The sequence below is a fragment of the Orcinus orca genome, chromosome 1 (genome assembly GCF_937001465.1).
Source record: "Orcinus orca chromosome 1, mOrcOrc1.1, whole genome shotgun sequence".
NCBI classification, from domain to species: Eukaryota; Metazoa; Chordata; class Mammalia; order Artiodactyla; family Delphinidae; genus Orcinus; species Orcinus orca.
Genome location: NC_064559.1, coordinates 167732937 through 167746823, shown reverse-complemented (window position 1 = coordinate 167746823; position 13887 = coordinate 167732937). Strand labels below are relative to the sequence as shown.

General features: G+C 42.6%; 1 protein-coding gene across 4 annotated transcripts in view; it reads right to left on the bottom strand.

Annotated features, from left to right (window-relative positions):
• Positions 1 to 10714: 10714 nt before the first annotated feature.
• The window catches only part of YIPF1 (Yip1 domain family member 1), a 35193-nt gene continuing 32020 nt past the window's right edge, over positions 10715 to 13887 (bottom strand). For all 4 annotated transcript variants that reach the window (XM_049711117.1, XM_049711113.1, XM_049711123.1 and 1 more), the window contains one exon: positions 10715 to 11273. The gene's annotated coding sequence lies outside the window, so the exon portion shown is untranslated. The remainder of the gene's footprint in view (positions 11274 to 13887) is intronic.

Sequence of the window (13887 nt, the reverse complement as noted above, 5' to 3'; positions counted from 1 at the left end):
GAAAGAACAACACTAATTAGTACTAGAAAAACTCAGGATTATGATATAGAACACCAGAAAGAAACAGATATATAGGAATAGAAATATAGGAAATATATAGCAATAGAATATCTATATAACAAACACATGAAAGGGTGCTCAACATCACTAATCATCAGAGAAATGCAACTCAAAACTACAATGAGGTATCACCTCACACCGGTCAGAATGGCCATCATCAAAAAATCTACAAACAATAAATGCTGGAGAGGGTGTGGAGAAAAGGGCACCCTCTTGCACTGTCGGTGGGAATGTAAATTGATACAGCCACTATGGAGAACAGTATGGAGGTTCCTTAAAAAACTAAAAATAGAACTACCATACAACCCAGCAATCCCACTACTGGGCATATACCCTGAGAAAACCATAATTCAAAAAGAGTCATGTACCACAATGTTCATTGCAGCTCTATTTATAATAGCCAGGACATGGAAGCAACCTAAGTGTCCATTGACAGATGAATGGATAAAGAAGATGTGGCACATATATACAATGGAATATTACTCAGCCATAAAAAGAAACAAAATTGAGTTATTTGTAGTGAGGTGGATGGACCTAGAGTCTGTCATACAGAGTGAAGTAAGTCAGAAAGAGAAAAACAAATACCGTATGCTAACACATATCTATGGAATCTAAAAAAAAAAAAAAAGGTTCTGAAGAACTTAGGGGCAGGACAGGAATAAAGATGCAGTTGTAGAGAATGGACTTGAGGACACAGGGAGGGGGAAGGGTAAGCTGGGATGAAGTGAGAGAGTGGCATGGACATATATACACTACCAAATGTAAAATAGATAGCTAGTGGGAAGCAGCCGCATAGCACAGGGAGATCAGCTCAGTGCTTTGTGACCACCTAGAGGGGTGGGATAGGGAGGGTGGGAGGGAGACACAAGAGGGAGGAGATATGGGGATATATGTATATGTATAACTGATTCACTTCGTTATAAAACAGAAACTAAGACACCATTGTAAAGCAATTATACTCCAATAAAGATGTTAAAAAAAAGAAAGAAAGAAAGAAAATAGAAACAGACCCATAATAGAGACAATAAGCAAAGCCAATTTTGTTTATTGAAGAGATAGATGAAAGAAAAAGTAAATACACATACCAAAATCACGTATGAAAAAATGAATACCTTACGAGTCTAGTCTTACTGAAAATAAAATATTATGAATACCTGTAAAAAAGAAAGAGTATCTATATAAATAGATATATAGGAATATAAAAATAGAAATATAGGAAAAATCACTATAGAAATGAAGGTTGAACTAGGAGGAACTCAAGAGCAAAGAAACAGAAGATTAATGCCATATAAAAGGGAAGAACATTTTTCAAACAAAAATGAAAAAAGAAAGAAACAAAAAGGATTTTTAAAAAGCAATAAATAAAGAAGATAGGCAAAGATGATCTAACATATGAATAATGGGAGTCCCTGAAGAATCTGGGCTCTCATTTTTAACCACCACTCTCTCCCAACGAGGTAAGGAATATGGGAATTACTTTTTGCCCAAATTTTCCTAATATTTTTAAATGAGCCATCATTTTCCTAAAGTTTTCATTTCAAAACCTTCACACTGTATAGTCCTGGGCATCTTATAGCCTGTTAATGTTAGGGGGTGGTTGTCGCACATGACCCCTCTTTCTCCCCATCTGTAACCCTTTTAGTGTTAAATTTAGTCCTTTGAAGAAAGAAGGCTGCTGACTCTTGATAAAATGTGATTAGCTGTTTCCAGAGGCAAAATAAAAGACATTTATTTTAAAAGACAGCTCTTTGGACATCCAAAGTCTCTTGTGCAACAATAATTTGATGAATCAAGCAAAAAATAAATTCAAAACACATTGATGACATTTCCTAAGGGGGCATGGAAAACACATATTCCCCAGGATAAACATAAGTCATTACTATTTTTCCTTTACCAAACTGAAGCCTTGGGGAAGAATTTGAAAGGTTTAGCAAATTGAAAATGAGGCTCAAACTCCTCCTCCTTCCTTTGATACCCACTCTCTGGAGCCAGGCTTTACCTCTTGATGGCTGTTTGGTGGATTATATTTCAAAGGAAAGTGCAATGAAGAGAGAGGGAGAACCTTGAGGGAAAATCCACACGGTACAAACAAAGTATATAATCCAGGCTTCAGAAATGACTTTTTCTTCCTTTTAAACTGGCCTGGGTTGTTTGCAAAGTCTGATTTAACCTTCTGCCAGTGACACAGAGACAGTAAAATGAAATCCATGGGTGAAGGTGAGGCTACTTGGTGCCTCATCTCCAAGTATATGAGGAAGAGGCAGGATCAAAGGCAGGATCAAAGGCAGGTAAAGGTTTTAGAGTCAGGCAGATGCAGATTTGAATCCTAGCTCCCTGCTAATAGCAGGTTAGTGTGAGCAAGTAACAACCTCTTAGTGCACAAGTGTCCTCAACTGTAAAAAGGGGGGATACTAGTGTACACTGTCCTTTCTTTCTATCTACCTATCTAAATGGAGCCCCATTACCCACCTTCAGATAATGTGATGGTCATTAATACTGTTCACCAAGCATTTCAGGGCTCTTGTTTTCTAGGCATATAATAGGATTGCACTTCATGGCCTTCTTTAAAGTTAGGTATGGCCATGTGACACTTCTGGCCAATGAATTGTAAGCAGAAGTGACACATGTCACTTACAGGTGGAAGATTTAATTGCCACTGAGAGACCCTCCAGAGCTCTCTTTTCCTCTGGCACAGTGACCAACAACGTATGAGATGGTGCTCATTCCAACAACCCAAGGGCCTGAGCGACTACGAAGAACAGAGTTTCCCCGCCAATCTGTGATGAACTTGTAACATGAGCAAGAAATGAAACTTTTTGTTTTAAACTGCTGAAATTTTGGAGTTGTTTATTACTGTAGAATAATCTAACCTACCCCAAATGATACAAATAGTGAGTAGATAAATACAGTTACCTGATGAGGGCTTGAAAACTCCTTGAAAAACTTGGTTTATCTTTTAGGTATTACCTTATTAATTCACCCCACCAGCATTTACTCAGCAATGAGTATAGGTTGAGTGTAGGCCACGCACTGTGCTGGGCCCCGGGGGTGTACATCAGGGCAGAGTCGCTGCTGTCAGGACCTTCCTATCTTTAGACGCTCATTCTCCTAAACCATACTCTCAACTAATACACCTGGTAGAACTGACTATCAGTTTTTCGTTTACAAGTTGTCCTTGGAAAAAGGATGAGGACAGGTCTAAGACACTAAAACTGATCTCTTACAGACCCCTCACCTCCTCACCAACACATCTTGTTTTCTCTTTCATGCCTCTACTTAAACTGGACTCTATGTCTTTGCATGCCATGTCTTCCATGACGCATGGAATCTCTCCTTCTGAAAAATCCTGTAATTCCACCATGCAGTGGATACGTGCTGCCTTGAGTAGCACAGTAGAGAAAGAGCAAACTTCATAGCCGGACAATCCTACTTTCAAGTCCTAGCTTTGCCCCTCCCTTGCTGAAAAGGCTACAGATCTTGCTTTGGTTGAACCCTTATTATATACTGGGTACTGAAAATCATATTATATAAATTTAATTCTCACACTTGCCCTTCAAGATCAATTATATATATTATGTGTGTGTGTGTGTGTGTCTATATATATATATAGACACACACATATAAATAAGATGTGCTCCCAGGCACTTAAGTCTACATACATACATATAGACTTTTACAGAGGAAGCCAAGCAGACAGAGGTAAAGTGAAGCAGGGATTCACACCCACATCTATGTGAAAATTTCTACTCTTTTTTTTTTTTTTTTTTTTTTTTGCGGTATGCGGGCCTCTCACTGTTGTGGCCTCTCCCGTTGCGGAGCACAGGCTCCGGACGCGCAGGCTCAGCGGCCATGGCTCACGGGCCCAGCCGCTCCGCGGCATGTGGGATCTTCCCGGACCGGGGCACAAACCCGTGTCCCCTCCATCGGCAGGCGGACTCTCAACCACTGCGCCACCAGGGAAGCCCTCAACTCTTTTATATAAATAATTTTTCACTCTGTGGTCTGTTTATTTGCTTGCTCACTCATTTTTTGGTTTTAATATTTACAAAAGTTTGTACTTTTGTTCTAATCATTCCTCTGTGTTACATCTTTAATCCCCTCTATTTGGGGAAGGCAACTATTGTCTATTTTTTCCTCTTATGAACAATATTGACATTATCTAGTAACTTCTTCCTCCTCCCCTTCTTCTCCAGCCCCGGGTTGGAAGAAATATTTTGGTTAATAACTATAAGGCAATCAGCAAGCTTTGTCTGCCTCTTATAAATGTTCTCCCCATTCTCTTTCTATTTTGTTAGTTATACTGTATATTTATTTTAAGAGCACATAACCATTAAAAACTATATTCTTTCCCTTATAACCATCACTTATTTTTAGTTATACAAGTAAATATATTTAGTGCTCACCACCTGTTATGTCAATGTCTCACTAGTCTGGTTGTCTGAGGTATGTTCCCTAGAAGATGCCTCTGAAAGGTCTCATGAGAATAGTGCCTGTGTTCTTCCATGTTGATAACATTTTGTCTGTGGCCTTCACACCTGAAAGTCGGTCGGTTTGGTTTCCTTTCTTTGGGTGTCTTAGATATATTGTTACACTATAGTCGCCTAACATAAAGTGCTGTTGTCAAGTCTGATCACAGTCTGATTTTCTTTCCCTTATAAGTGAATTTGTCTTTTAGCCTGGATGCCCCAAATAATTTTTCTTTAAAATCCATTAATTTTACTAGAATATGTCTCAGTATTGATCTTCTGGGTTGATTTCCCCAGGCACAAGGTGTGCCCTTTCTATATGCAATTTCGAGTCTTTTTAATCTTTTTTTTCAGGGAAGTTTCTTTTATATAGATTTTTTAATATATTATTTCTCCTTCGTTGCCCCATTATTCTTTTCTCCTTCAGGGACTTGTGTAATACAATTTTAGATATTTTTGCCTATCTTCTATATTTGTCATTTTCTCTTGAATTCTCAGATTTCTCTTTATTCATTCTGGAATTTCAATTTTTTCCTTCTTTTCACTTTTTATTCCCTTAAGGCATTATCTGTTGCAAAAACCATGTTACTCTTATATTCCTTCTAGTTCAGTCTTCACTTGTAAGATGAATTTTCCCTTTTCTTTCCAATTCTTTCCTAAGTTTGATTACCTAATTTTTGCTTTCTAATTCTGACTTGTACTTTTCTTTCATATCTTGTAATATTTCCTTAATTTACTTCAGCTCATTTTGAAATACTGTTACAGTTTTTACCTGGTTTTGTGGGCATATCTTTCTGGGATGCTTTATTTCATTAAGGATGTTTTTCTGCTCCTTGTTCTCATTTTTCTTATAATAACTTCATTATGAGATTTCACTCCAGTCCTTTCTGTTGCTCATTTTTAGATGAAATTAGTTTTCCTGCACATTTAGTGGGGAGGCGTGAGTTAGGATAGCTTTGCTAAATTCAAGGCTATACAGCTTCCTTGTCTATGTTTCCATGAAGTGGTCAGAAGAAGTATGGCTTCATACTTTCCGAGATCTTCTGGCTCTGTTCCCCTCCCCAACTCTCATTTGGACTTCCCCTTCCTTTGTCCAAAATATCCCTGGCCTACCCTATTTGTAGTATATTCCCTGTGGCTTTCTAAAGTGTCCTGCAAAGATACTTCGTCTGGTTTTGAGGGTTCACAGGACCCGGGCTGCTCCAGCTTCTTCAGTCCTTACTTTGGACCCCTTGCCCTCATCAGCTGCAAACAGGGTTGTACAACACCCTACCCCCCGCAGTTCCAGCTGCTGTTCTCCTATTGGCCCACTGTACTTTCCAGGGAGTACCTATTTTGGGGTTCTCTTATTTTCAGATTTCTCAGACACTCTTTGCTTCCCCTGCTTCTTTCCACAAAAATGCTGATACCATGAAAGTCTTCGAGCCACCAGTGGCTTCCACCTACATGAATTTTGGGGTTTGTGGTGCTGTCTTGTCTCCCAGTTTTGTTATAGATGTCCATAGGTTTTGGTTTTGCTATCCCAATTGCTCTGTGGCTTTTTTGTTGTTGTTTGTTTGCTTGTTTTGGTTTTTTTTTTTTAATGATGGAATTCAGGGAGATTAAAAAATGCCACTGCTATCTTCCCAGAATGCTTTTCTCTCAATTCTTTATATAATGCCAACCAGTGAAATCAAACAGACAATGGACAAACCACCATCTACTAACTTTTCTAAAAGTAGGGGATTCCAAGATGTAATAGTTATCAATCTAAAACCCATTCTGGGGACTTCCCTGGTGCCACAGTGCTTAAGAATCCACCTCCCAATGCAGGGGACGCAGGTTTGATCCCTGGTCAGGGAACGAGATCCCACATGCATGCCGCAACTAAGAGTTTGCATTCCACAGCTAAGGAGCCCGCCAGCTGCAACTAAGGAGCACATGTGCCGCAAATAAGGAGCCAGTGAGCTGCAAATTAAGGAGCCCGTGAGCCACAACTAAGGAGCCCATCTGCTACAACTAAGGAGCACACGTGCCACCACTAAAGGAGCCGGTGAGGCGCAACAAAGGAGCCCACCTGCTGCAACAAAGACCCAGCACAACCAAAATAAATAAATTAAAAAATAAAAATAAATAAAACCCATTCTGGTTGGGTGGCAGTGTGGCAGTGTGCCCAGATAAAAAGCATTTCCCAGCCTCCCTTGCAGCTAGGGATGACTATGTGATCCAGTTCTGACCAATAAGATATAAGCATAAGATATCAGTGGGGCATTGGAGAAAGCTCACCAAAAGGCAGATCAACTCAGCTGGCCAACCAACCCCTTTTGCCCTTTCCCTTCTTTCTTCCTGCCAAAAGCTGAGCTGAGCTGCAGACAGCTGAGCTGCTAGGCATCTGTGTAGAGTAGTAAAAATGAAACTAATGGTCAAGGATTTAATCATCTACTGTGACAGTATAAGCAAGAGACTAAACAGGAGAAAGTGCTGGCTCCCCTAATGTTCCATTTTTCTCCCTGGAACAGTGCCAGGCAAGAGTCAGGTGGATTAGTACAGATGGTGGGATTGTCTCACTGCTAAAGGATCCCTGAACAAAAGGCTCCTGCCTTTTTGCAGACCAGGGAGGCAGGGAGAAGGGAGGGGGGAAGGGCTAGGAGTGAAAAAGTACTGCATACTGAGTCAGGGTGGAGGAAACATTTCAAGGCCCCACTCTCGCCCCCTTCTCCCCCTCCCCCCGCCAACAGCCAGTAAGTTGGTCTCTGCAGAGACACCTAAGAGAGGCCATGGCTAGGCTCCCCCTTCTCCGCATAAGGAGCCTGGGCTAAGACTGGGGTGATGGTAGGATGGGGCCAGAGCCCTTGACTGTAAATCCCCTCAAAGAGTGCAGTGCACAGGCTATGTACCTTCCCGGGAGGCCTGTGGGCAAAGCTTTGTAACTGCCTATGGTTGAGTCTGAAATATGACACAGGTTTTTGGCTTAGAGGCAGACTCCTCACCGCCTACACTTTGCTGGAGAAGGAAGCAGGAATCTTGGGATCAGATGATGACAAATTCATGCTAAAGACTGCAAAAGAAAAACAGAAAGATAGAAGGCAGAGTCCCTGATGGCCTCATGAAGCAGCAAGGTTTACCTGGGACTATCTCCAAAGTTCTATTAAATGAGAAAAATAAAACTACTAATTTGTTTAAGCCACTGCTTTTCTGGGTTCTTTTACAGCTGAATGAAATTCTTAAGGGCTACGTGGGGTTCCTAAGGGCAGTGGCTTCCAAAAGGGTGATGCTGGTTCGTTCATGAAGTTTTCACTGGTACTTGGTAGGTGAGAAAGAATGAATGTAGTCGGTTTTTCATAAACTAAATTTATTCAAACTTTTAGTACTGAGATTATGCCCTTCCAGATTATTTGACATTATAATGTCCTCTCTTTCACGAGATGATGGTGGTAATTTATGATGCTGGTTGTGTCTAAAATCTTTACTTAAAAATTAAGTTCTGGGACTTCCCTCGTGGCGCAGAGGTTAAGAATCCGCCTGCCAATGCAGGGGACACGGGTTCGAGCCCTGGTCTGGGAAGATCCCACAAGCTGCGGAGCAACTAAGCCCATGCGCCACAACTACTGAGCCTGCGCTCTACAACACGTGAGCCACAACTACGGAGCCCACTCGCCTAGAGCCCATGTTCCGCAACAAGAGAAGCCACCATAATGAGAAGCCCGCGCACCGCAACGAAGAATAGCCCCCGCTTGCCGCAAATAGAGAAAGCCCGCGCGCAGCAACGGAAACACAACACAGCCAAAAATAAATAATAAACAAATTAATTAATTTTAAAAAATTAAATTCTGACTACTGTATCATAGAATCTCTAAACATAATTTTGGAAAAATGTACAAATCATGTCAAACTTAAAAATACTTAGTAGTAACTAATTTCCACCTCAAAATCAGATATTTATATGTGCCTGGAAAAAAACCTGTTTTCCTTTACTTGAACACTTATAACATTTCTGAGACCAGATATGTGGGGTTTTCCACCCTAAACAATTTTGACACCAACTGCCTGGAGTTACTGCACACCCACAGGTTAAGGGGTCTTAATGCTAATTGTGAGCAGTGGGTCCCCAGGTTACCCATGACTTCTGTCTGACTTGGCTTACAAATTGGAGGTTCCCACGACCCCACCCCCTTGGGTTTGATAATTTGCTCACAGAACCCAGGAAAATAGTTAACTTACTACTGCTGGTTAATTACAAAAGACATTTTAAAGGCTACAAATGAACAGCCAGATGAAGAGATACGTAGGGTGAGGTCTAGGAGGGTCCCAAGTGCAGGAGCTTGTGTCCATCTGGAGTTGGGGGTGTACCACCCTCCCAGCACATGGGTGTATTCACCAAACCAGAAACTCTCCAAACCCCATTCTTTTGGGATTTTTATGGAGAATTCATCACATAGGCATGACTGATTAGTAACTCCATTCCAGTCCCTCTCCTCTCTCTGGAGAATAGGGGGTGGGGATGAAAGTTCCAAGCTTCTAATCATGGCTTGGTCTTTCGGGTGACCAGCCCCATCCAGGAACCCCCAAGAGTCTCCTAATTAGAACCAAAAATGCTCCACTATCCAGGAAATTCCAAGGGATTTAGGAGCTCTGCCAGTCACTTCTATCACTCGGGGTCTTAAGGGCTCTCTGTCAGGAAGTGGGGTCAAAGACCAAATATTAGAACAAAAGATTCTCCTAGCACCCCTATTTACAAGGGCTTTAGGGGCTTTGTGTCAGGAACTGAACTGGGGCAGAAACCATATATATATATATATATATATATATATATATATATATATATATATATATATAAAATTTCACAATATGCTTCTATTCTTCAATAAGAGAAAAATCCTGTCACTTTCGGTAAGAGATAAGAATGGGAGGTTGCAGATGGCTTGTACAGGGGAATGCACAGATGCACATGTATAAGAATCACTGCCTTGGGCAGCAGGAGTTAAGTGTTAAAGAAAGAGTGAGCCAGGGCACCAGTTCAGATGGTGACTGGAAAGTATGAATACCAAGTTCTTTGAAGAGTCCTTAAAGACAAAAGAAATATTTAGCTGGAGAGGACTCAGGGGGCGCAGAACAGTTGCTTTCAAACATCAGAAGTTAACAAAGGGAAAGGAGTTCAGACTTTGATCTGAGAGCCCAGGGTTGGAGCTCGGACCAATCAGTGAAAACCGCAGAGGCGCTTCTAACAGCAGGAGCGGTTCAGGAGGAACGGCTGCCTTGGTGAGGCTGAGGCTGGTGATCCCTTAGCAGGGATCACTGGACTGTCAGATCCATGGGAACAGGGACCTTGTCTGTTTTGTTCACTGCCCCAGTACCTAGAAAGGTGATCAGCACATAGTAGGTGCACAATATATATTTGTTGAATAAGGTAATGGGGGTGACGGTCAGCATTCAATGGGAAGTTTGCCATGGTGACCTTAAGCTCACTGTAGCCTGAATTTCTGTGCCGCTTCCTTTATCTGCATGATCATCCCTTTAAGTCCAAATGTGTCTTTGTAGTTGTCTCAGAAATACACGGGGAACTCCTGTCCTGAAGAGGACAACAGAAACAGTGGGAAATCAGCAATCCTGACCTAGAAGAAGCTAAGCCTCCCAGATGGTGTATATGTATTTTTTATTTATTTATTTATTTTGTGGTATGTGGGCCTCTCACTGCTGTGGCCTCTCCCGTTGCGGAGCACAGGCTCTGGACGCGCAGGCTCAGCGGCCATGGCTCACGGGCCTAACCGCTCCGCGGCATGTGGGATCTTCCCGGACCGGGGCACGAACCCGTGTCCCCTGCATCAGCAGGCGGACTCTCAACCACTGCGCCACCAGGGAAGCCCCAGATGGTGTATATTTTGAACACAAAGTATAAACAAGTATCTTTGAGGTGTCACTGGTTTCTCCCTTTCATGGTCTCTAGCCAGGAAGTCACACCACCTTAAAGAGGCACTCAAAGGGCACTAAAAGAATTTTCTAAAATCTGTATGTCAAAATAGGTTATAGGTAAGCATGTCCTTTAAACACACTGTTCCATGCTTAGAGGAAGAAAAATTCGGATGTCCATTTTAACCCCCGCACTCCAACAGCTAGCACATTAAATCAGACTCCCAGCAACCTCCGGCAGGCTGAAGATAAAACATCAAGGAAGAACCTGAGCTCAAAGTCACGACATGCAGACACAGACATTATTATTATTATTATTATTGTATTTTGTATTTATTTTGCAACCATTAGGTTCAGTTGCCCAGAGTCAGGTCACCAAAGACAAATTTTCAGCCTCCCAATGAATCCCAACCAAAGTTCATGCTATTTGGCCACTTTAGGATGGCAAGGGGAGCAGAGGCTCACCTAGGTAATCTGTACACGAGCCAGAGAAAAGACACCCAAGTTAGGATGGATCCATTTCAGGGACTAAGGGTGCACCTAACGTGAAGCACACCACGTGACCATGAGCGGCAAACGCAGGGCACTTGAGCAGCCTCACCCAGCCCCTCGTCTGTCTCTCCAAACCAGGGCACAGTCACAATGACAACTGACAGTGAGAGAGAAGAGCTGAATGACACGTCTCAACTCAACAACATTTAATTTTTGTTTGTTAAATAGGTGATTAGGCTTCAGTGTGGCACCCCCCAGATGTTGGGGGTTGGGGCCCTTCCATCCGTTTTCCTGCGCTTTGGTCGTTCTGCTTTTCTGCAGTGGATGCCACGTCCGAAAGAACCATACTCCAAAACCCACTGAGGAGAACTGAAAAACAAAAAGAGTAACGTTCAAGATCAAGTTGCCCCCGTACAGAAAGGATTTAGAGATATAACTTCAACACCAGAGCAGTCTGCCTCCACCAGCTCCCTAAACCTAGAGCCTTGGGCCCTGATTTATAGGCTCCACAGAAGACTTCCTGCTGCAGAGGAAATGGCATTTTAAAAAGTTTTCCTCTATTTCTTTGGAAACCCAATGACTTTCTCTGATACACATCCCAAAGCTACCTTCAGCCACCCTCCTTTCTCTCTTCTTTGTGACTGATCTGTGTTTGGTGCTAGAGGAGGAAAGATAAAAGTAAATATCTTTTTACATAAAAAGACATAAAAAGATTTGGAAAGTGAGAGCTGTTTGTGGTTGCTGAAACATATGGTTATACAGGGGACAATGGCAGGATATGAGGCAGGACAAACAGATTAGGGATGGATCATGGCAATCCAGGGAGTTTGGGTTTTCTTTAGACAACAGGAGGCCAAAAAAAAGTTTTTAAGTAGAAGAGTGACGCAGTCAAAAGTACAATCAGATTTATAGATTTTCAAAGACCCCTATGGCTACATATAGGATGGATCAGAAGGAGGAGAAGAAGAGAGACAGAAAAACCCATCAAGCTCTTACCATAGTCTAAATGTGAGATGATCAGGTCCTGAATGCTGGGTATGGTACTGATAGGACAGATTTGAGAAATATTTCAGAGGTAGCACAGACAAGTCTTGCTGACAGATAAGATGTGGAAGATAAGAGGGAGGAATCTACACTGATGCTGAGGTTTCTAGCTTGGGTGACCAGGTAGATTTCTTAATTCATCCAATGAATATTGTTGGAGGACTCACAAGCCAGGCACCAGATACGATGAATAAGGCAATCATGGTTCTAACTCTCAAGAAACTTACAGTCCAGCAAGGGAAACTACAGAGTAAACAAATACATAAAACGTTATTTATGTAATTACGATTATAAGGTACCATGAGAGGGTATGATAAATAATCTAACCTAGTCTGAAATCAGGGGCGGTGTGGATGGTAGTGCCATTCACTGAGACAGGAAAATGAAAGAGGATCTGGTTGTTGGGGGGATGAGTTTCGTTTTGAACATAATGAATTTGAGGCATCTGTTGGTACACCTAGTTGAGGATTTGCAAGAGACGGGAACTTGGAAAAAGAGGCTAGAGATACGGTGAAATCCAGGGGAGATTAAGGAATGTGGCAGAGAGGGGTCCCTAATGCATGGCCTTCCCCCTAAGAGAATAAGCCAGGCCTCCCTGGCGACCTCATCGGGGGAAACATCACAATCAGTGTCAGCATTTAAGCATACCATGAAGGTGAGGCTGAGGCAGGGGAGATCTGCCTAAATCCACTGGCTCTAGAAAAGGGAAAAGTTGCCAACAAAATAGCTGTGAAAAGTGGTTGGAGGGGCTTCCCTGGTGGCGCAGTGGTTGGGAGTCCGCCTGCCGATGCAGGGGACACGGGTTCGTGCCCCGGTCCGGGAGGATCCCACATGCCGTGGAGCGGCTGGGCCCGTGAGCCATGGCCGCTGAGCCTGCGCGTCCGGAGCCTGTGCTCCGCAACGGGAGAGGCCACAACAGTGAGAGGCCCGCATACCGCAAAAAAAAAAAAAAAAAAGTGGTTGGAGAAGCGTGGATGCTGTAATTTGCTGGAGTGAAAGAACCTAAAGTCCTGATTGGCCTTCTGGTAAACATGGGCTCCGGTTTCTGAAATGCTAAGTAAAGGTAGGGACAAACCAGCCCACAGGGCAGGCACTAAAGATTTATTTTCGTAAATATGGAAAGATTTGGCCCACAATGTCACCATCAGCCAGGGCTCCCTCGCCACTTCCAGGCCTAAGACCTGGGTAAGGCCTCCCTGGCCACGTCTGGCTCCCCACCACGGTGGCCCCCTGTGGCATGCCCTACTCCCTTCCTGGCCCCATCCCTGCAAACAAGCCTGGACAGTATCGCCATTGCCTGATCTGGGGTGTTCCAACCAGAAGTTCCCAAAGTCATGATTCTCTTTTTAACTCAGCAAGGTCTGCTAGTCTGTGTGATGCAGGAGATATAAAGTTGGGCTGTAAAATCTGGGAAGGTAAGAACCTATCTCCATTGTTCACCAGTAGCCCAGCACCTAGCACAGAGTAGGTCCTCAATGAATGAACAAGAGTTTCCAAACAGCTTGGCAAATGATCCCAGGAAAGTTTTGAGTGCCATATGGTATGTATATAACCCTTGCTTGTTCAAAATCAAGCTTTCCCCAAATGCCTGCTGAGTGCTGGGGCTATATCGGTAAATAAATCTCTGACCTCAAGGAACCCTCAGTCTATGAAGTTATGGTTCATAAGAAAATGGCCACAATAGAGAAACATACAAAGAACTGTAGCAGAGCCCAGAGAAATAAGTAAGTAATATTACCTGGAGAAGTAAAGCAAAACTCCACCAAGGACAGAGTATCTGAAGTAGGCCCTGAAGAATAAATAGGAAGTTTCCAAGCAGACAAGGGAGGGAAAAGCATATTCCAGAACTTAAAAAAAAAAATCTTGAAAGATTTTATTTATTTATTTTTTATTATTTATTTATTTTTTATGCTGCGCCTCACGGCTTGCGGGATCTTAG